Raw genomic sequence first — 20,385 nt, forward strand, 5'->3', positions numbered from 1 at the left:
TTGCCTAACACAGCACCAAATGTTCTGAACAAGGTAACAATGTATCATGTGTTCGAACGGCTAGAGTAGTTGAGTTGTCTGGAGACGAAAATACAAAAACAAATTTAAATTTTGCCCTAAAAAAACAAATTTCAAACAAGTTTGAATTTAGCATTTTGACAGTATTACACCCAGTGAAACAATCCGAAACCTTGGGGTATAAAACCAAAACAAAAACCAACAGTTGGAGGAGATCTGCCACAAACGTTGGCTACTCATCAGAACTCTCGAAGCAGTACCTGCTTTGAGAAGTATTTGCCACAGAGGGAAAAAAAACATTGACACCGACATGGACAGGACATCAGCAAAGGAGGATACACAGAGAATATTTGAAAGCTAGCTGATTTTGAAACTTGAAGTTTTCGGCAAATCTTAATCATAGAATTGGAAGGTAAAAGATAGTTCAGAGAAAACAGTTGTAAATAATCGATAGTTATCTGATTTCTGTTGGACACTAAGAAATGAAGTTGATAACTTTTACTTTAAGTAGTTCTTTGCCTCTCGAATTTTAGCGTATTACAGCACGGGATATCAGTGTTACTGGTTTACTTTAACAGGGGGCGGGTTTAATCATGTACCATAACAAAAAGAACAGTTTTTTTTCAAACTGAAGGAGCAGCTTTGTGACACATGTCTGAGCTACACTGAAAAAACACAGGCTGCAGATTACGTGTGATGACAGCATCACTGTCAAGCAGGTGTACGGACGAGCTACCCAGCTCTGCGGTGCAGTTTTCTTTCTGTGGTGGCCAAGATCCGGGAGATGCGGAAACTGGAATGTCTCTGGGTTACTATGGGAATGGGCAGCACACTATATAAACTGCACCCAGAGCGAGTCAGCTCTGGGCAGCTTGCTACCTCTGTCGGGGCCTTGGTAACAATGATCCGATTGTAAGTGGCATCAGCGGTTGGGGGAGTTCGCATCTTTAGTAACCCAGCGTAATGGCCTTGGAGGGCACGGGGGTTCGCACCCCATGCCCTCAACAGGCGGAGGAATTTCAATTCGGTTTGTTGACAAGTGAATTCTGAAACAAAGCCAGGAATTGCTGGAGAAACTCAGCATTTGCAGAGGGAGACAATGAGCAGATTCGACGTTTTGGTTCTGAGTCACTCTTTGTTAAAATATAACCGATTGAGGTTGTGCCCCTGTTACCAAAGTCCAGGGCAGTGTATGCTTTCCTCACTGCTCTGACACAGAGTCACATGGGATGGCAACAAACTCTCCCGCCCAACTGTTCCATGCTGACCACCCTTGCCAATCTAAACTCATCCAATTTTCTTGCATTTGACCCATTTCCCTCTTTACATTTTTTAATCGTGTCTCCATCCAGTTGCCTTTTAAATGTTGCAAGTGTCCACTCCTTCACCAGTTCCTCTTCCAGCTCACTGCATACATGCAATGTCATCTGAATGAAAACATTGCCCCTCAGGTCGCTTACAAATCTTTCCCCTCTCATCTTCAATCTCTGACCATCTATTTATGGTGTCCAATATCATTGGAAAAATACCTTCAGCTACTTACTCTTTCTACGTACCTCATTAGATTAGATTACTTCCAGTGTGGAAACAGGCCATTTGGCCCAACAGGCCCACACCAACCCACTGAAGTGTAACCCAACCAGACCCATTCCCCTACATTTACCCCTTCATCGAACACTACGGGCAATTTACCATGGCCAATTCACCTAACCTGCACATATTTTTTTCGACTGTGTGAGGAAACCGGAGCACCCGGAGGAAACCCACGCAGATACGGGGAGAATGTGCAACTTCCACACAGAGTGTCGCCTGAGGCGGGAATTGAACCCGGATCTCTGGTGCTCCGAGGCGGCAGTGCTAACTACTGTACCACTGTGCCGCTCACGAGTTTATAAATCTCCGGCGCTTCAGGGAATAACAGTCCCACATATCCCAATAACGCAAACCTTTCAGAATCAGTAATGTCCTTAGAAATATAATTGCGCACTTCCAAATGTAATTATATCCTTCCTCTAGCAGGAGGGCCGGCATTGTATACAGTACTCCAAACGTAGCCTTAACAATGTCTGCAACATGATGTCCCGACTCTGAAATGCTGTGCACTGACCAATGAAGGCAAGTCTGCCAAACGCCTTCTTCAACACGCTGTCGACCTTTCACGCAATTTCTGGAATCGCTGCACCCTAACCCCGAACCACACTCCCCAGGCCTCTGCTGCTAGCTGTCTAAGACCTGCCGTGTATTGTCTTCCCACAATGCAGCAGATCGAGTTTTTCTGCATTGTACTACATCTGCACTCCACGGCCCATTATACAAATGCTCCCTCTGCTTCTGAATTCTTGTGCCAATGATTTAAATGTAGTCAGATCCAAGGGGCACGATTTAATGAATATTTTCAAAATCGTTTGAGAGGTTAAACCACTTGAAATCCTTCCCGCAGAATTTGCAAATCCCTTACATTGGAAATGCTCCAATCAGTCACCAAAGAATCAACTGAGAGAAGCGGGATGTCAGTGTTTAGAAAGTGGGATTTGCAGATAAGACTTTCAAACTGATTCAGGGTCAAAGTTTAGAAATGAGGAATGGATAGAGCATCGATGTCTGAGTTGTGTTATGAACTTGGTGATTTAATGGATGTGCCTCTAACTCCGCTCATGAAGGTGCTTGTACGACCTGTTTAAACTCCCGGGTGATAAGATGTGAGCTTTTGATGCACCTGTGTTTGCTATGGAGAGTAGACTGAGATGGACCTATTGGACAATTCATGTCTCTCGCAGGTGACATGTTCAACCTATTTCGGATGCGTCTATGCTCGCCGTGGGTGGCACGGTGGCACAGTGGTAAGCACTGCTGCCTCAGAATTCCAGAGAGCCGGGTTCAATTCCCGTCTCAGGCGACTGACTACGTGGAGTTTGCGCATTCTCCCTGTGTCTGCGCTGGTTTCCTTGGGGTGCTCCGGTTTCCTGCCACAGTCCAAAAATATGCAGGTTAGTTGAATTGGCCATGCTAAATTGCCCGCAATCAAGGGGTATATGTAGGGGAATGGGTCTGGGTGGGTGTGGACTTGTTGGGCCTAAGGGCCTGTTTCCACACTGTAAGTAATGCAATTTAGGGCACACCTTTACCAGCAAAGTTGTGGGCAATGTCCTATTTAACATAGGCAAATGCAGAGCACAGAACATTCAAAACTGGAACGATAATATTTGATGAGAACTAAGACGGATGCACGGATGTGCGGAAGGACCCTGATGTCTATGTACAGCAGCCCTTATCACAATGAAAGTTGATTTAAGTAGGCACTTGCCAGGCCAAGGCAGTGGGACAATGGCTAGGGAAAGATGGATTAGAATAGTGAGGTAGTTGGCACAGACTCAAAGGGCTGAACAGACTTTTCCTGAGCTATGGATCTGACTGAGAATGCTTGCGTCCTTGGCTATCTCCACTTGATCCCCTCCACAACCAACCTCTGTCTGAAGGAAGAAATTCTAAAGACACACGTCGCTGGGATGAATGGAAAAATCCGATTCCTCCTCAAAGAGGGGTCGATATGGAATGAATTGCAGGCCAGACCAGATGATGATGGCAGATTTCATTTCCTAAAGAGACGGGAGTGAAACTAATTGGGTTTTCCCGCCAATTGATAATCAGTTAAGAAGTAATTGGTACTGAGATTCAGTTAGTTTTGCAGATTTTTAAATCAGTTTCACTCTAATTAAAGGCCTGCTTTGAGATTTGATCCCATGTCGGAGGAACACAGGCTGACACTCCACCACCCTCGCATCCTACTGGCCGCTTTGAATTATTCTAACGAAATCAATTTGTCAATGTTTGGGCTGAAAGCTGGACTCCTGTTGGGCTGCAAGATGGAGGCAGGAGTGGTTTTGCCCTCATTCTGATACTGTCTTCCTGTCTAAATGCTTCCCAGCATGTCTCTAGACATTACTGCGAGGTCAGGATGCTGAGGCAGATCGATAACAATCCGATTAAATGAGGTAATTGGTTGGAGAGAGGACTGAATGGGCTTAATCATTGTCTGAGTTGGGTCCTGGGTTCCACCCTTCTTACTTATGAGTTTGGGATGGGATCTGGTATCCATCATAAGCTGATCTAATTTCTCCCTTCGCAACTTTTACTTGATACTGCTCGTGATGGTCCAGAGTTTGGCTCCCCGATGGAATTTGTCGTACATCTACTCTGAAGGTGGAAGTGGCAGGGGGTCAGCACTGGTCATGGCGGTCCCCTCTCTGATACAAGAAGTTGGGCAACATGAGGAGACCATTCAACCGCAAATCTTCGCCCATCACCGCCGCCAACTCTTTCACTTGGCCGTGAATATTTTCTCCACTGCCCTTTGCCCACATAGCGCTTTACTTAATGTTAACTAACAATTGTGTGGAACTCAGACATCCAATTGCTCAGACAGCCCATGTCCTAGCGGTTGGGGAAAGGGCCCGGTCTGAAATTTCGTGGGAGCCAGGAAGTGATTGGATGTGAAAATGAGAATCGTCTTGCTTGAAGTCTGAAATGGCAAAGATAAGTCTGCAGGTCTGGGGAGAGAGAGGGAGAGAGATGTGCGTGTGCGTGGGAGCGGCAGAGTCGACATTTCAGGACCAGTCACTTTTCTTGAGCACAATCATGATTTCTGTTTGTGAATCAGAGACCAGTTCAGTTGGATAAATATGTGCATGTTAATAGAGACACGCAGACAGATGATCAGACCCTTCAAAGTGCAAAAATGATAGGGCGGTCTCAATCAGTCTCCAATTGCTGCTCAAATGACAATAGTTTTGCCAATGGGAGTAATCCACTGGACGGGAGAGGGGGCGGTGTGGGTTAATGACCGTGTCACTTGTCGGAACCCATTTCCAAGGGAGCGGGTTAGTAGAATTCGGATCCAACTAGGCTGAAAAGAGGGATGAGGTGCTAGGTCACATATTAAGATGCATTCGGGGCAAATTTGTGAAATTTAGCAGGGGAGGGTGGCATTTTCTGCAACCCTTTATGATTCCATGGACATACCATGAAGGTGTCCTCCTTGCTGTTATATCTCTCACTACTGTATCTGGCTGGACACTGTTGCCATGCGTGGCAATCTTTCGACTGTTACCCAGGAGGGAAGACATGTAGAGGGGAGTGTTTTCAGCAATGCCCGTTCTGGGGCTCCTGCTTCAATCATTCCTAACACCCTTCTTGTGCAATTGGTTTGGATAGAGCCTGCTTTTCACCTGAAATTCACAGGCAAACGTTCTTCAAGTAAAAGCAGTGCAAAGAACATCTGGAGATCTGATGTGAAGGTAGAAAACTTTGGAGAAACTGAACAGGTCTGGAAGCATTTGGGGAGAGAGGGAGAGGAATTCTGTTTGCGCCCTTGGTCCCGTGTGCCATTTGTTTTGAGCTGCTGTCGTCCGTGCATATTATCGTCAGCAGATCTTGCTCTCTCAAGCAAGCCATCTCCTGCAATTTTTAATGGTTCGGTGGCATAGCCCCATTCCCCCCTCCCCCCCCCTCCCCCACTATCAGTTATGATGACGTTTTCTCAGCCGGTGTTCATCCAGATGTGTTTATTCATAAAGACCTATGAGATTGTCAAAGCATTCATCGAGACAGCTGCCTGAAACGCTGCGTCAGAAAAGTTGCAGTGAGATTTAGTCCGATCAGTGGCAACATGTCAACAATGTTAACGGTGCAGAACGTTGTGCCAACAATGTAATATTCAATGGTCCCGAGACAGAACAGGGCATCTTGGAAGCTTTGTAGTGATCAGGACTCACCAACCGCACAGGATTTAAAATTTCAGAGTAACTACTCCAACAGAACAATTTGACATTTACGTGTTGTGACCCGAAAATTTGAAACGTGGCAGTTCTGCAATCAGATAATATGAACACATTATAGAGCGAGGGCACCCATTGCCAGTTGTAACTTGCTGCTTGACCCTTTATATTGCAAAGATGTTTCAAAGGAAAACGATCATGCAGTATTTTGTTTTGTGTCAGAATCAACCATATAATCTCTCAGATTGTTTCGGTCACACGCACGCACACACACACACACACACACACACACACACACACACCACACACACACACACACACACAGACACAAGCACACACTCTCTGTCTCTGGACATTTTACCCATCTCATTCCAAGTCCTTATTCTCAGATTGTGCTCCTTGGTTTGGGACTTTCCCTTCCTGGTCATCAGGAAAATGTGTCCTGCAATTTTCCTTAGCAACAAGCCCACCTGCAGTTTGATATCTATTGGAAATATAAGAACTGCAACAGAATCGTGAAAGGATAGATGAATAAATTGATCTGGTTAATTGATAAATTTGAGTAAATGGACATGTCAGCAATTTTCCTAACTGCTGTCGAAATTTAGTTTGGGTCGCGGTATAAATTGCAGTGTTGGTGCAGCAACTGAGAAGCTGCAGCACAAAACCCAATTCTTGCACATAAAGGGGTGGATTTAGATTCATTATCAACATGGATTCCAGCCGCCAGCTGACGGAAAAAAACATATGCAGTGACCATAGGAGGATAAAATTGGCAGAGAGGAGGAACAACAGGATCATAGACTTTCTTCGACTCTCCATTTCTTGGTCTCTGGGAGCCTGTGCGTTGCTCTGAGTCCGGAGTCGCCTGCGGGCTCTGCTGGTCACTAAAATATGTCTGACCGTGAAAGCATTAAGGAACAATATCAGGACAAATGGAACACATGGATTTAAAACAACAAAAAGGAGTTCAATTGCGCCATAAACTTGAGACCACTGACCAGTGGATGTTACCAAACAAAACCAGGGGAAGTTACCTATCCTATACCAAACCTCAAATATAAAATACCAGAACATATTTTTTACACAACTTGTCACAGTCACTGTTGCTAGAACCACAGTCGTCGTTTTGTTGCTGAAATATCTACTTTTTATCTTCTGGCAACAAATTGCCATAAATCGATCAAAGGTGAAAATAACTGTGAACCAGACAGAACAGTCAGTGGCTGCATATACCAGGACAGCGTGGATATTGCACACATCGAGGTACATCAGGGAATAAATCGAATAAGTAATTGGCATGTGCCTCAATATCAGATCAATAATAATGACGGAGAGATCTGCAATAGCCATAGCCAACAGGTAGTGAATGATACATCGAGATAGCCCGCAGTTTCTGCGAATCAGGATGAAAATTGTTATTGCATTAGCTGAAAAGAAGGAAAGGAAACAAAAAATCAGTCATCAGCCGATAGGTGAAGACATCAGTTTGATTGAAAATCATTTGAGATTTATACATTTGCTCATCAACAAAAATGTTTGCATCTGAATTGCAAAATGACATTGTCTGATTTTTTTAAAATCAGTGCAAACGACAGGGAGTTGTAAGACAGCAGGTTACACTCCAAGCAGTTCATCTGAAATCACAATATTTTGTTGGGTTGACCCTTTGTTCCCTCAACCTGTTGAAGAGGCGGCACTCCAAAAGCATGTGACTTGAAATGAGTTTATTGGACGAAGACGTGGCGTTGATGGCTTCTGGGTTTGTTCACCTCAATCCAAGAGCGGCATGTCCACCGTGCTAGGGCGGCACGGTGGCACAGTGGTTAGCACTGCCGCCTCACAGCGCCAGAGACCCGGGTTGAAATCCGGCCTCAGGCAACTGCCTATGTGGAGTTTCCTCCCACAGTCCAAAAATGTGCAGGTCAGGTGAATTGGACATGCTGTACGACACCGTAGTGTTAGATGAAAGTGTAAATGTAGTGGAATGGATCTGGGTGGGTTGCTCTTCGGAGGGTCTGTGTGGACTTGTTGTGCCGAATTGCCAGTTTCCACACTGTGAGTAATCTAATCTAATTTCGTCAGTCCTCATACCAACAGGTACACATGCACAAGCTCATGTACGAGTCTGTCACCATTAGATCACCGCAGAATAGACCCTGATAATTATTTAATAGTCCATAATATGGAGCATATAAACATTGTGCGACTGAAAGATGCGATACAATTGACCAAAACACAAACACTGATTGAAAATTTCTAACACTTTTGTTGGAAAATCGAGTCATCCCCTCTGTCTATCTGTGCGTGTCTGAATTCACGTGTGTTTGTGTGCATGTGTGTGCTTGTGTTTGTCTACGCTAGTTTGAGAGGGGAGAATTGGATAATACAATGCATAGAATACACTACATAATGCAGAAGATAGGGGTGAGATTCAGTGCTCAGAGAGAATCAGGGAGGGATTTGGAGAAAACGGGATTGACAGTGGAGCTGAGACGTGGTGGACTTGGAAGTGATGGTAAGATAAGACTCACAATGGAGCAACAAGTGATGGAGGGTCTGGGGTCATGAGGTCTTGAGACTGATGGAAGTGCCAGCAGTACTAGGTGTACATAGATTTACCACTGATCTGCAAGAGGTCGGGGAACATAGAGTGAGAACAGAGTTGTGATTGCCAGGGAAGTATCAAATGGCAGCAGAGCTAACCCTGATAAGGAATAAGAGAGTAATAGAGCAGTATGAAGCGGCAAGATAGTTGTATTGCTCAGCTACGGCATTAGTTATCAGGGGAGTATGTAATGCAATGGTGTAAGAAGTTAAAGGATAGGATGGAGAAGCGCAGGATTATGGAGTGAGAGGGGAGTGCGCAATTTAAGAAACATTAGTGCCCTTGAATTCTCATGCTTTCATTCAAATCGATAAGATCTCTCAAACAGTTAAAAGTATACAGATGTCGTCAGTGGCAAAAGTAGTAGCTAACGAAAGTAGAACTAAAGAAAACCAAGGAAATGTAAAACTATTCAGCTCTAAATGGAAAATAAAATATTGACTGAAGACTTCAGGCTTTAGAAGAGATGTAGAATTGGGAGCCAAACATAATTCTGGAGAAGATCTGGATTTAAACAGTTTTCATTTACGAAACAAAATAGAAACAACACTGTGTGCTTATGCACTCCCTTTGTTTTAATTTAAACATGCAATGTAGGTAGCAGTGGTCAGGGGAAAATGTTATGCCCATTCCTCGTTGCACAGAGGACATTTAAGGATCAACAGTATTGCTGTGTGTCTGATGTCATATGTAACCCCCATCAGATAACGATGACAGATTTCCCTCAACTAAAGGGCGTGTAAACCAGATGGGTTATGCTCGAACAATTGGAAATGGATTCGTGACCACCATTAGACTCTATGTTCAAGATTTTGTTCTCGTTGAAGTCAAATCCTTTGCTCTCGAAAGGCAGGCCTTGAATCCCAGTCTCATGACCTCCTCTCAGGAATAATCAGTTACCGATATTCCCACTAACCCGCCTTGTCCCATTTACTAACAAAACACGAATCAAGTTTTGCCACACTCCAAATTCCACTTTAGATGAGAAACTGTTGACAGACCATGGAAGAGTAGATCGTTGAATCCTTCTCCAGACAAATATTAACTGCAGTATAACATTTCTATCACTCTGGGACATCTTGCTGCAAAGTTATCTGACATCCCGAAAAAAGATAAATAAATTCAGTGGGCTAGTTAGTTTCTGTGACTTTTCAGTCTCTCAGAACTGCCCAGAGGAATTCTTCTCAACGTACGCATTCCTAATTTCCTGCTCAAAATGCAAAAATATATATGCAGTAGCATGGAACATTTTTGGACTATCCACTCGAGAAGCATTCGGAATCCACTGACAGGAGGAGGTCCACGGGAGAGAGTGCAGAGAAGATTGATCAGGATGTTGCTCACCACTACAGAATGTTTGATTTAAAAAGAGGTTTCACAGAGTGGACTAGTTTTTCTTTCGTGTAGCAGCCAAAATCCGAAGTGTTGGCCATTGCTCAAAGAAATAAGGAGGGTGAGATAGTAACTCGGATCATTAAAATATTATTGATTATTCAAATATAGTTTTTCAGCGATCAAGAAACTGATAGGCCAATCTGTGAACAATCCGTAGAAATTTTCAAATCACAGAAATGAGTGGCGTGCTTTTGTTGGCAAAGTTGGGGATGGGCATATGCTGTTTATTCATATGGATAGACGAATTTAGATAGGACATTTGTGAATGCATTTCCGAAGCAGCGGAGGGGTGGTGGTGGGGGGGGTGGGGGGGGGGGGGGGTAAGCCAGAGAACATCTTAATTCCTGCACAGTTACTTGTTGGAACGATAAGCATCCTCAGGATGAGCAGACGTTATCTGAGGCTTGTCTCGTAGGTTCAATAACTGTATCAGGAAATTAAAGGTAGGAATCAAAAAAATAATGAGTCTCAATCGGAACAACGCTAGCAGGAAGTGTGACATAACGAATGATCAGGAATACACTTTTGTTAAACCATCAATAGCTGTATGGGAGACTTACCAATGACTCCAACACAAGCCAGGATTGGGTAGGAAAAGTACTGGATCACGGAAATCAAACTTGCGAACCAAAAGTCTGACACAGTCGCCACAGAAAGAACGTAGAGAGACCAGGATAAATCCCTATCTATTGTCACAACTGTCCAATCACCCATTCTCAGATCCAACCTCTGCTCTCGTTCTCTCTGGAGCAGCTAATCCCTGTTAGTGTTGAAGATGACGCTCTCACTGACATTGTGGGTTAACACGCTGAAAACTGCCTCTTATTATGGAAAGAGGGCAACCCTCCAGTGACACAATTAGGATCCACTGAAGGTGAATATTAATCGCTCAAGAAAACACATTTTTAAATAAGCAGACTTTAAACCTTAGAACTGTATTTATCTCAAAAGGCATAACAACTTCTCCTCCCGAAATTCATAAATTTCACAACTTGGAAGCAAACTGTTTGGCTTATCCGCTGATCAACAGTGCTCTATGCAGTGCAGAAAGTGAAAGCCAATATATTCTGAATCAAAATTTTATCCCTCTGTCTCTGTGTCTCTCTTTCTCGCCCTCACCTGTGCACGAATGTTTATGCTCTGTCTGAAAATGTTCTGCCATAATTTGAAGGCAAATAAATGCAACCTGGAAGACTTCAAATTAATTAGAATTATTTCTGTCTTTCATTGATACAGCAGTACATGCGTCAATAACTTCAATGTCAGGCGTGAAACTGCTTGTGTCTGTAATCCCATGAAGGGCCATTTAGGGGACGCTCAGTAGATCGCACTGCTGCCTTACAGCGCCAGAAACCTGGATTCAAATCCAAGCTCAGGCAACTGTCTGTGTGCAATTTGTACATTCTTGACGTGTCAGTGTGGGTTTCATCTGGGTGCTCTGGTTTTGTCCCAAAATCCAAGGATGTGCGGGTTTGGAAAACTGGCCATGCTAAGTTTTTATGGATATGTAGATTAATGTGTACATTAATCTGGTGTATATGGAGTAGGGCCTGCTTTCACACTTTAAGTAATCTAATCCAGCAATTGGGTCGGGTGAATGGGTCTGGGTGGGTTAATCTTTGGAGGGTCGGTGTGGACTTGTTTGCCGACTACCTCATATTGTAGGGATTCTATGGTTCTAAGTTCAGAAGCTCACAGTTGCTGCAAGGGAAGGCTGCAGAAACGATAGATATTGATGGGGTTGAAGACTGAAAGAGAGAGAAAAAAAAAACCTTTGTACTGATTTTTTTCAAGGATAGTTAAACTGAAACATAGTTTTAACGGACCTCCAACATAAGTAGACATTCCTCAAAATTAAATAAGTCGCTTGTCTGTCTGAATTAAGCTTGACCGTTCGTTAAAGTAATTCAGTGGTACTGAATATGCTGCAAATTTGATAGTTCACCCTGTTTAGGTTTACAATTTGGTTTCTATCATGGTGAGTCAATGATCAGCTTCACAGGAGGTTGACGATTTACTTGTAACAATGGATATCACTTAATATCGCTCCTTTTTTCAACAAAGAAGACCTATATCAGTTAATGCAACAATTCGTTGTGCTGTCTCACTGATCTACAAGCAATGTACAAAGCCTCTCGCCTCTTTAAGCCTGCTCCAGACGTCAATAAGTTCATGGCTGATATAATTTATACCTCAGCTCTGCAATGTGCGTACCCCTGATGATATTTCGTCGCAATTCACACGGAAGATTGACCTTACTCTGCCGTGGAAGCATTGACACATTCTATACGCACTCCCTTTTGAGACAAGCGTTGCACGAGTGCTTCAGCCTGAATATAGAAGGACATTTCCTCGTCTCTGTCTGAAATGGTCAATCACTCTTTTTCAACTCTGGCCATTTTGCTACATTTCCGCACAATAGGAAATATCCTCTCCCAGTGGACTGAGTTCAGTCTGCTCAGGATCATCTGTGTTTACATGAAGTCACCATTGACCTCCGAACGATAAGGATACTGACTGGTTTGATTTTCCTCATACAGCAAGCAACTCATTTGATTTTTGTCTCAAAGATTTGATATGGAGGTGATGCACTTTTATTTGCAACAGCAATCTTACAGATACTCCACCTTGTATCGCATCTACAAGCCTCCCTATCGTCAAGAGTTATCCTGATTACCCTTTGAAAATGTCTTGCTCAGCGAACACAACTCGATTTGGTTCATTTTGAAGAGTACTTGAATTTATTTGATTAAACTGATTAGTTAGTGCCTTTTATGAGACCTCTATGTATTAACATTGGTGCTGATCCTCCGAATCCACAATCAACTCTTCCTTGAAATTTTCGCACTTTGGTGTACCCTGAGTGTTCTGAAGACTGCCGGACTACATTGATTCGACAACAGCGGTCGCACTCCTGCCAGACAAATTTGTATTCTCTCTCTCTCTCTTTCTCTGTTGCAATTTATTTTATTTCGGACTGAGATGACAATAAACGTCCTTAACCAGAGAATGGTGAGCCTGTGGAGTTCTCGGCCATACAATTTGTGCTCAAAACTTTGTGTGTCCTGTAGAAAGAGTGAAATACACTCCTTCCGGTCTTTCACATTAAAGGATAAGTGGTGAATCTGGAACGAGGACTGAGTTGAACGTGCGGCCACGATTATACTGAATGGCAGAGCAGGCTCAGAAGACTGAACAGGCTGCTACTGTTCCTAGTTTCCACGCATTCTTTCTGGCAATCGTCTCTCCCAAGTGATCATTCAGTGAATCAGTCTTCGCTTGAGTTATATGAATCATCTTTCTGATATTTCTTTTTTATATAGTCACCGAAAATTTTCAAATCAATCTCATCAAATATACGTGTCAAGCATAGTGATGCACTTCGCCCCTTATATTTTGTCAACAGCAACATAATTCCATGAACAATTGAATTAAACCAGTGGCTGTACATATGCATGTTTGCACAATGAAATATTATTATATTGTCCCTGGGTGAAGACATTTCCCCTTACCTCAGTTTCAAATGGCCCACTGTGTTTCCTCAGCCGGTGACACTTGATCTGGACTCCCTAGACATCAGGAGCATGCTGACCATATTTACCTTATTTAGTCCCATCAAACTATTGTAGATTTCTAAAACATCACCCCATTACTCGGATAAGTGCAAAGTGAGTTCAAAGTGAGTTTTTAATTCATCAGTCATGCCACCTTATGGGTGTCGTTGCTGAACATTTGTTGCATTCCACCCATCTCGAGAAATCCTTCTTAGTGTAAGGGCACCAAACAGTGCAACATTTTCCAGTTGGAGCAAGACATCCCAGCTCCTGTGCACCAATCCTCACGCGATGGAGGTCTTCATTCCATTTGCTTTCATCATCGCCCGCTGCTCCTGATTTGCTGACTTTTAACCCAGGTGTACAAGGGGCAAACAAGTCTTGGGGCAGCTCCCTCCTTTCCAAATCAATTACCACTCAGATAATAACCCACTTTTGTTTCAAAAACCACACGTTGATCCACATTATACTTTACCTGCTGCATTGCCTTTCACGACTCACTCAATGTGCACAAACCACACTGAAGCATTATTAAATCCTCCTCATATCTTTGTGTTTCTGTAAAGTGAAGAGATGATTTTAAGATCTTGCTGCTAATCATGAATGATTACTGTAAATAACTGAGGTCCTATCCCTGATCCGCAGGGTCGTGACACTGATTTCAACGTTAACTCAATCGTCAAAAGGTGTCTCACATAAAATACCCAGTTCATTGCCACACTTCGTTCCCTGTCTGTCAGCCCATTCTTTCCCCACGCCAGTGTGTGACACGTGTTTCAGTTTTGCCTCCAAACCACTCCTGCAGGACCTTATGGAAAGGCTTTTCAAATAAACGATTTCTATTAGCATCTCTAATGGTTACATCCGTAAAGCAAACCTCCAGTGGATGTGCCAAGTGTTATTTCCCCTTTGGAAATGTGAGCTGACTCTGTCCGATTCATCACAATTTTTCAAAGTGCTCAATTCTTAAAACAACCTTTGACTCCAACCTTTTCCATCGTGACTGATGTCCGCCTAACAAGTCTATAATTCCCTCTTTTCAATTTTCCTCCCACATTCGAAAAAATAGAGTGGTTAGAAGATCTATCCTCCAGCCTTTCAGAGCCCACGACTTGACCTGGGCAATAACGCATCCAGTTATCCAGGCATTCCAGGATTTAAGGAATCTTAAGGGGGTGTAGATAAATGTGCTGAAAATAGATACACAGATCGTGGATTATTATTTGAAATTTTGAAGAACCTCATTATCAATGCAGAACAGTGACAGCCTCATTGCCATGTCGTGTCACCAAAACTAGGTACACGAGACTGAGGGGACAAATCACAGACACATTAGACAGGTGGAAGGGGTCTTCACTGGATATTGGGACATATCTCATTTGAATAAATCCTGTCTCGATCCTGCCCATACATAGACTCCAGATATAGGTATTTTACCTTCATACTGGAGGAGAATGTTGTCTCCTAATCCAATAGTACTGACTTTCGCTCTCAGATTCACCCTGCAGAATGAGTGAGGACAACAGTCCAGCTTTAATACCAATCGGGCATCACCTCTGATTGCACTCTCCTGTCACACCATCACCTTTCCCAGTTCTCAGGTCGAAGTACCAGTTTGTTATGGACCAGATCGATATCCCTCCAGATACGTTAAGGATGCCTAGACCTGAACTTGTATTTGAAGTCATGTGTCTGGGAGGGTACTTGATCAATACTGTCACTGACCAGTTGGATTGAGATCAGAGGCAAGATCATCCACATCAGAAACTGACAGAAAAAAAATCCCGAAGACTGGTGATGGGAGTGCGAAATAAACAATTGAAGTTTTAAAAAGTGTTCAATGATGACAATATTGTGCACATTCATAATGATAGACAACATTTATTTAAAAACTACGTTACAGAGTTCGGTAATAACGCTTCTTCTGAATTTTATAAGCCGTGTTCCTCAGAACTGTAGATGGCAGTTTCACTCATGAATCCCCTGTGCATTATTGCTCAAGTGCAGCCTTCGTAGTGATTGGTTTGTGCTGATAATGGAGGAGAAGTCTTCAGCGCAGGACACTGAGAGGCCAACGGGAGTCAGAGTAGGAACTATCAAGAATCGCAGTAAACCCAGATGATTGTCCACTACGAAAGATACAAATTATGCTGCAATAATAACCGTATTACTGATATCAATATTGTAAAGTTGATGAAAAACATTCACTGGCATGACAAGTGATACGACATCTTCCGCTAATTAAACTAAATAAACAGGAAAGCTCACCTCGCCTCGTCATTTATTACTGTATGAGTAACAGAGAAATACAGAATTCCACCATTTAAAAACAACTTCAAAAGAAAATATTAAACAATTGTCTACAACTGTAAGTCTCCTGCTCTTAAAGGTTTGTTGTCTACCTCCCACTTTATAACAATATACTTATCCGATAAAACCCCTTCGAAATTAACAGCAAATTTTTTTTCAAATCTAGACCATGGAAGTCTTCTGCGGGTGTCGAATGTCGTGTTTGCAGACCTTTCTGGGTCGTCTTCGCTCTTCAAGAGCATGGAACATAGAACAATACAACGTAGAACAGGCCCTTCGGCTCTCGATGTGGCGCCAACTTGTGAACTATTCTCACCTCGTCCTCCTACACTATCCTAAAATCATCCATGTTCTTATCGAAGGATTCTTTGAATTTACCAATTGTGGCTGAGTTGATTACACTAGCAAGTCGGGCATTCCACGCCCTTACCACTCCCTGCGTAAAGAACCTGCCTCTGACATCTGAGTTAAAACTATCACCCCTCAATTTGTATTTATGCCCTGTCGTACAAGCTGACGCCATCATCTGAGGAAATAAGTCTTTCACTGTCTACCCTATCAAATCCTCTGATCATCTTGTATGTCTCCATCAAATCCCCCTTAGCTTTCTTCTTTCCAATGACAACAGACCCAAGTCTTTCAGCCTATCCTCAGAAGACATTCCCTCCAGACCAGGCAACACCGAAGTAAACCTCCTCTGCACCTTTTCGAATTCTTCCACATCCTTCCTGTAATGGGGCGACCGGAAATGCACGCAATATTCCAAATGTGGGCACACCAGCGTTATGTACAGATATAGCATGATATTGCCGTTCTGGAACTCAATCCCTCTACCAATGAAACCTAACACACCCTTTGCCTTCTTAATAGCACTATCCACCTAGGTGGCAACTTTCAGGAATCGATGCTCATGAACTCCAAGATCCCTCTGCACATCCACATTACCAAGAATCTTTCCATTGACACAAAACTCTGCCTTCCTGTTATTCTTCCCAAAGTGCATCACCTCACGTTTAGCTGTATTGAACTCCATTTGCCACATCTCAGCCCAATTCTGCAGTTCATCCAAGTCCCGCTGCAACTGTAACATTCTTCCACACTGTCCACTACGCCACTGACTTTAGTGTGATCTGCAAATTTACTAATCCATCCCATATGCCTGCGTCTAAGTCATTTATAAAAATGACAAACAGCAGTGGTTCCAAAACAGACCACTAGCAACTGGACTCCAGCCTGAATATTTTCCATCGACCAACTCTCGCTGCCTTCTTTCAAAAAGCCAGTTTCTAATCCAAACTGCTAACTCACCCTCAATTTCATGCCTCTGCATTTTCTCCATCAGACTACCATGTGGACCCTTATCAAAGGCTTTACGGAAGTCCATGAATCCCACGTCAACGGCCCTACCCTCATCTACATATTTGGTCACCTTCTCAGAAAACTCAATGTGGTTTGTGAGACGTGACCTTCCCTTGACGTAATCATGTTGATTATCTGAAAGCCAGTTGTTGATTGCCAGTTGATTATAAATCTCTTATAAACCTCTTACAATCCTTTTCAAAACCTTTCCAACAACAGAAGTAAGGCTCACTGGTCTATAATTATCTGGGTCACCTCTGCTGCCCTTCTTGAACAAGGGCACGACATGTGCAATCCTCCAGTCCTCAGATACTAAACCCGCAGAGAATGACGACTAAAATATCAATACCAAAGACTCTGCTATCTCTGCCCTGGCTTCCCAGAGAATCCAGGGAGAAATCCGGACCAGGGGGCATGTCCACTTTCATTCCTTCAAGAATGGATAACACCTGTGCATCACTAACCTCGATCCTTTCCAGTCTAATATCTCGTACCTCATTCTTTTCCTCTACAATATTCTCCTTTTCCTGCGTGAACACCGCTGAGAAATATTCATTTAGGACCTCACAGATCTCCACAGGGTCCACACTCAACTTCCCACTTTTGTCTTTGACTGGCCCTATTCCTCACATACGTATAGAAAGCTTTAGGGTTCTCCTTTATTCTATTTGCTAAAGACTGCTCGTGTCCTCACGTTGCTCTTCTTAACTCTCTAATTAAATCCTTCCAAGCTGATCTGTAACTCTCCATCGCCTCTTCTGCACCATCTTGCTTCATGAACACAGAAGCCTCCTTCTTCTTCTTAACAAGAGATACAACTTCTGAAGTAAATCACCTTATCACTCCCTCCCTGTCTGACAGGGCCTATCAAGGACATGCAATATCTGCTCATAAAAGAAGCTCCAAAATTCGTTTGCTAACATCTCCTGCATTTTGCTACCCCATTCTATGCATCCCAAATCTTGCCTAATCTCATTATAATTACCCTTGCCCCATCTATAACTCTTGAACTGTGGCATGGACCTATCCTTTTCTATCGCTAAACTAAATTTAACTGAATTATGGTCACTCTTTCCAAAGTGCTTACCTCCAACTAAATCAAACACCTGGCCTGGTTCATTACTAAGCACCAGATCGAGTGTGACCTCACCTCTTGTCGGACGTACCTTCGACGTACTGTGTCAGGAAACCGTCCAGTGCACATTGGACAAATACTGATCCATCCGACGTCCTAGAGCTATAACATTTCCAGTCAATGTTGGGGAAGTTAAAGTCCCCCATAATGACCACTCTGCTCCTCTCACTCCTCCTCAAAATAATTTTGCTAATCCTCTCTTCCACCTCCCTCGATCTCTGCGGAGAACTATGAAAAAACTCCAAGCAGTGTGATCTCTCCTCTCCTGTTTCTCAACTCAGCCCTCACTATCTTAGCAGACGAGTCCTCAACAAAAATTCTCTCAGCCACCGTTATAAAATCTTTGACTAACAAGGCCACACCACCACCTCTTTTACTGCCTTGCCTGTTTTTAGTGGAAAATCTAAACCCTGTAAACCGCAACATCCATCCCTCGCCCTGCTCTACCCATGTCTCCAAAATGGCCACAACATCGAAGTCCCAGGTACCTAGCCATGCTGCAAACTCACCTACCTTATTTAGGATACTTCTGGCGTTGAAGGACACACACCTCAAATCAGTTTTCTGTCTGCCAGCACATTTCTGTGACCATAAAATCCTGTTCCTGTCCTTCCTACTTTCATCCTCCTGTGCACTGCAACTACACGTCCGGTTCCCATCTCCCTGCTCAGCTAATTTAAATTAGTATCCTTCTGGTTCAAGTGAAGACCGTCCTGATTGTACAAGTCCCACTTTACCCTCAATGAATCCCAATTATCCAAAAACTTGAAACCCTCCCTCCTGCACCATCCTTGCAGCCACGTGTTCAGCTGACATCTCTCCCTATCCCTTGCCTCGCTATCACATGACTCGGGTAACAAACCAGAGATAACAACTCTGTGGTTTCTAGGTCTCAGCTTTCACCCTAGCTCCTTGAAATCCTGCCTTATATCCCCATCCCTCTTTCTACCTATGTCGTTGGTACCTACATGGACAACGACTTGAGGCTGGTCAGCCTCTCCCTTCAGGACCTCAAAGATACGGTCTGCATATATTTTTACATGCAAAATGTACGTTTTACATAGATGTGCTGTGGACGCCTGGAAAGATGGCTTCTATTTTATCTAGCTCTTAACCCATTATCATGAAATATGTCGGACATTCATCTAAATTAATATTAACTTCTGCACACATGCATGTATATGTACCATCAGCAGCGCTTCAATCTCACCCATACTTTATCCTTTGAATCCATGATAACTCATGAGCTGTCAAAACGTTCCTACCCGCAACCTGCACGAATTATAAATTCGGAGTCTATAACATAAGGCGCCAATGAAATATCCCATATTCTTGTCTTCAAAGCGTTCCAAGAATGTAAGAGAAGTTTAACACGTGTCCACAACCGTTTCTGACTCATTGTTCATGACATAAAAAATGTAACATTTCGGAAAGCCAGTACCGAACTCAATAATTCTTTTTTGATTGTAGAATATTTTCTCTGTCGGGTGTTGAACTTCTTTGTAAAGTAAACAACTGTCAGTTGAATTCCGTCATTAACTTTTGGTGGCAGTACAGCTCAAACTCTTGGGTCATGAGCTTGGATTGCAACTTTGAAGAGTTTCAAAGAGATTGATGTGGCTAACTTGTGCTGTGATTAATACTGCGTTTAAATTGCCTCTTGGTTTTTGTTTATACAGTCTTTTCTTTTTGCTTCCACTGATAAAGGAAACTGCCAATAACCACGCAGGAAGTCCTAATTTGTGATGTCACTGGCTTGTGGAACTTTCTCTCCAGTCCTCCAATCTCCGAATGGGGTATCAGTCCAATGTTGATACGACGTTGGCCTGCCTAATGTCCACAAACAGTCGTTGAGACCCGTCAGGTTTATGACTAAGACGACCCTTGTACTCAACTCGCTCGGTCTCGGTTCGATGACATCTTCATTGAGCACTGTCTCCAGTTCCTTCTATTGCTCACTGGTTATGAAGGAGAAAGCCTGTCGGGGAATTGTTTTGTCGGAGCAGTATTCCCTCAGTCTACCTAACACACCATAGTATTAGCCCTCCCCAGTGTATTCTGCATATGGCCTCATATTGCTGTAACAAACCTTTCAACTGCGCTCTCTGCTCCTGAGACAGATACTTTCGTTCTGTCGATATTTCTTCGATTAATTCAAATAGCCCTCATTTCATGTCCAAGTATTAACTCAAAGGGAGTAAGCTGAGTACATTCGTTTGAGGGCATCTCTAA

Source organism: Chiloscyllium punctatum, chromosome 35 (assembly GCF_047496795.1).
Source record: "Chiloscyllium punctatum isolate Juve2018m chromosome 35, sChiPun1.3, whole genome shotgun sequence".
NCBI classification, from domain to species: Eukaryota; Metazoa; Chordata; class Chondrichthyes; order Orectolobiformes; family Hemiscylliidae; genus Chiloscyllium; species Chiloscyllium punctatum.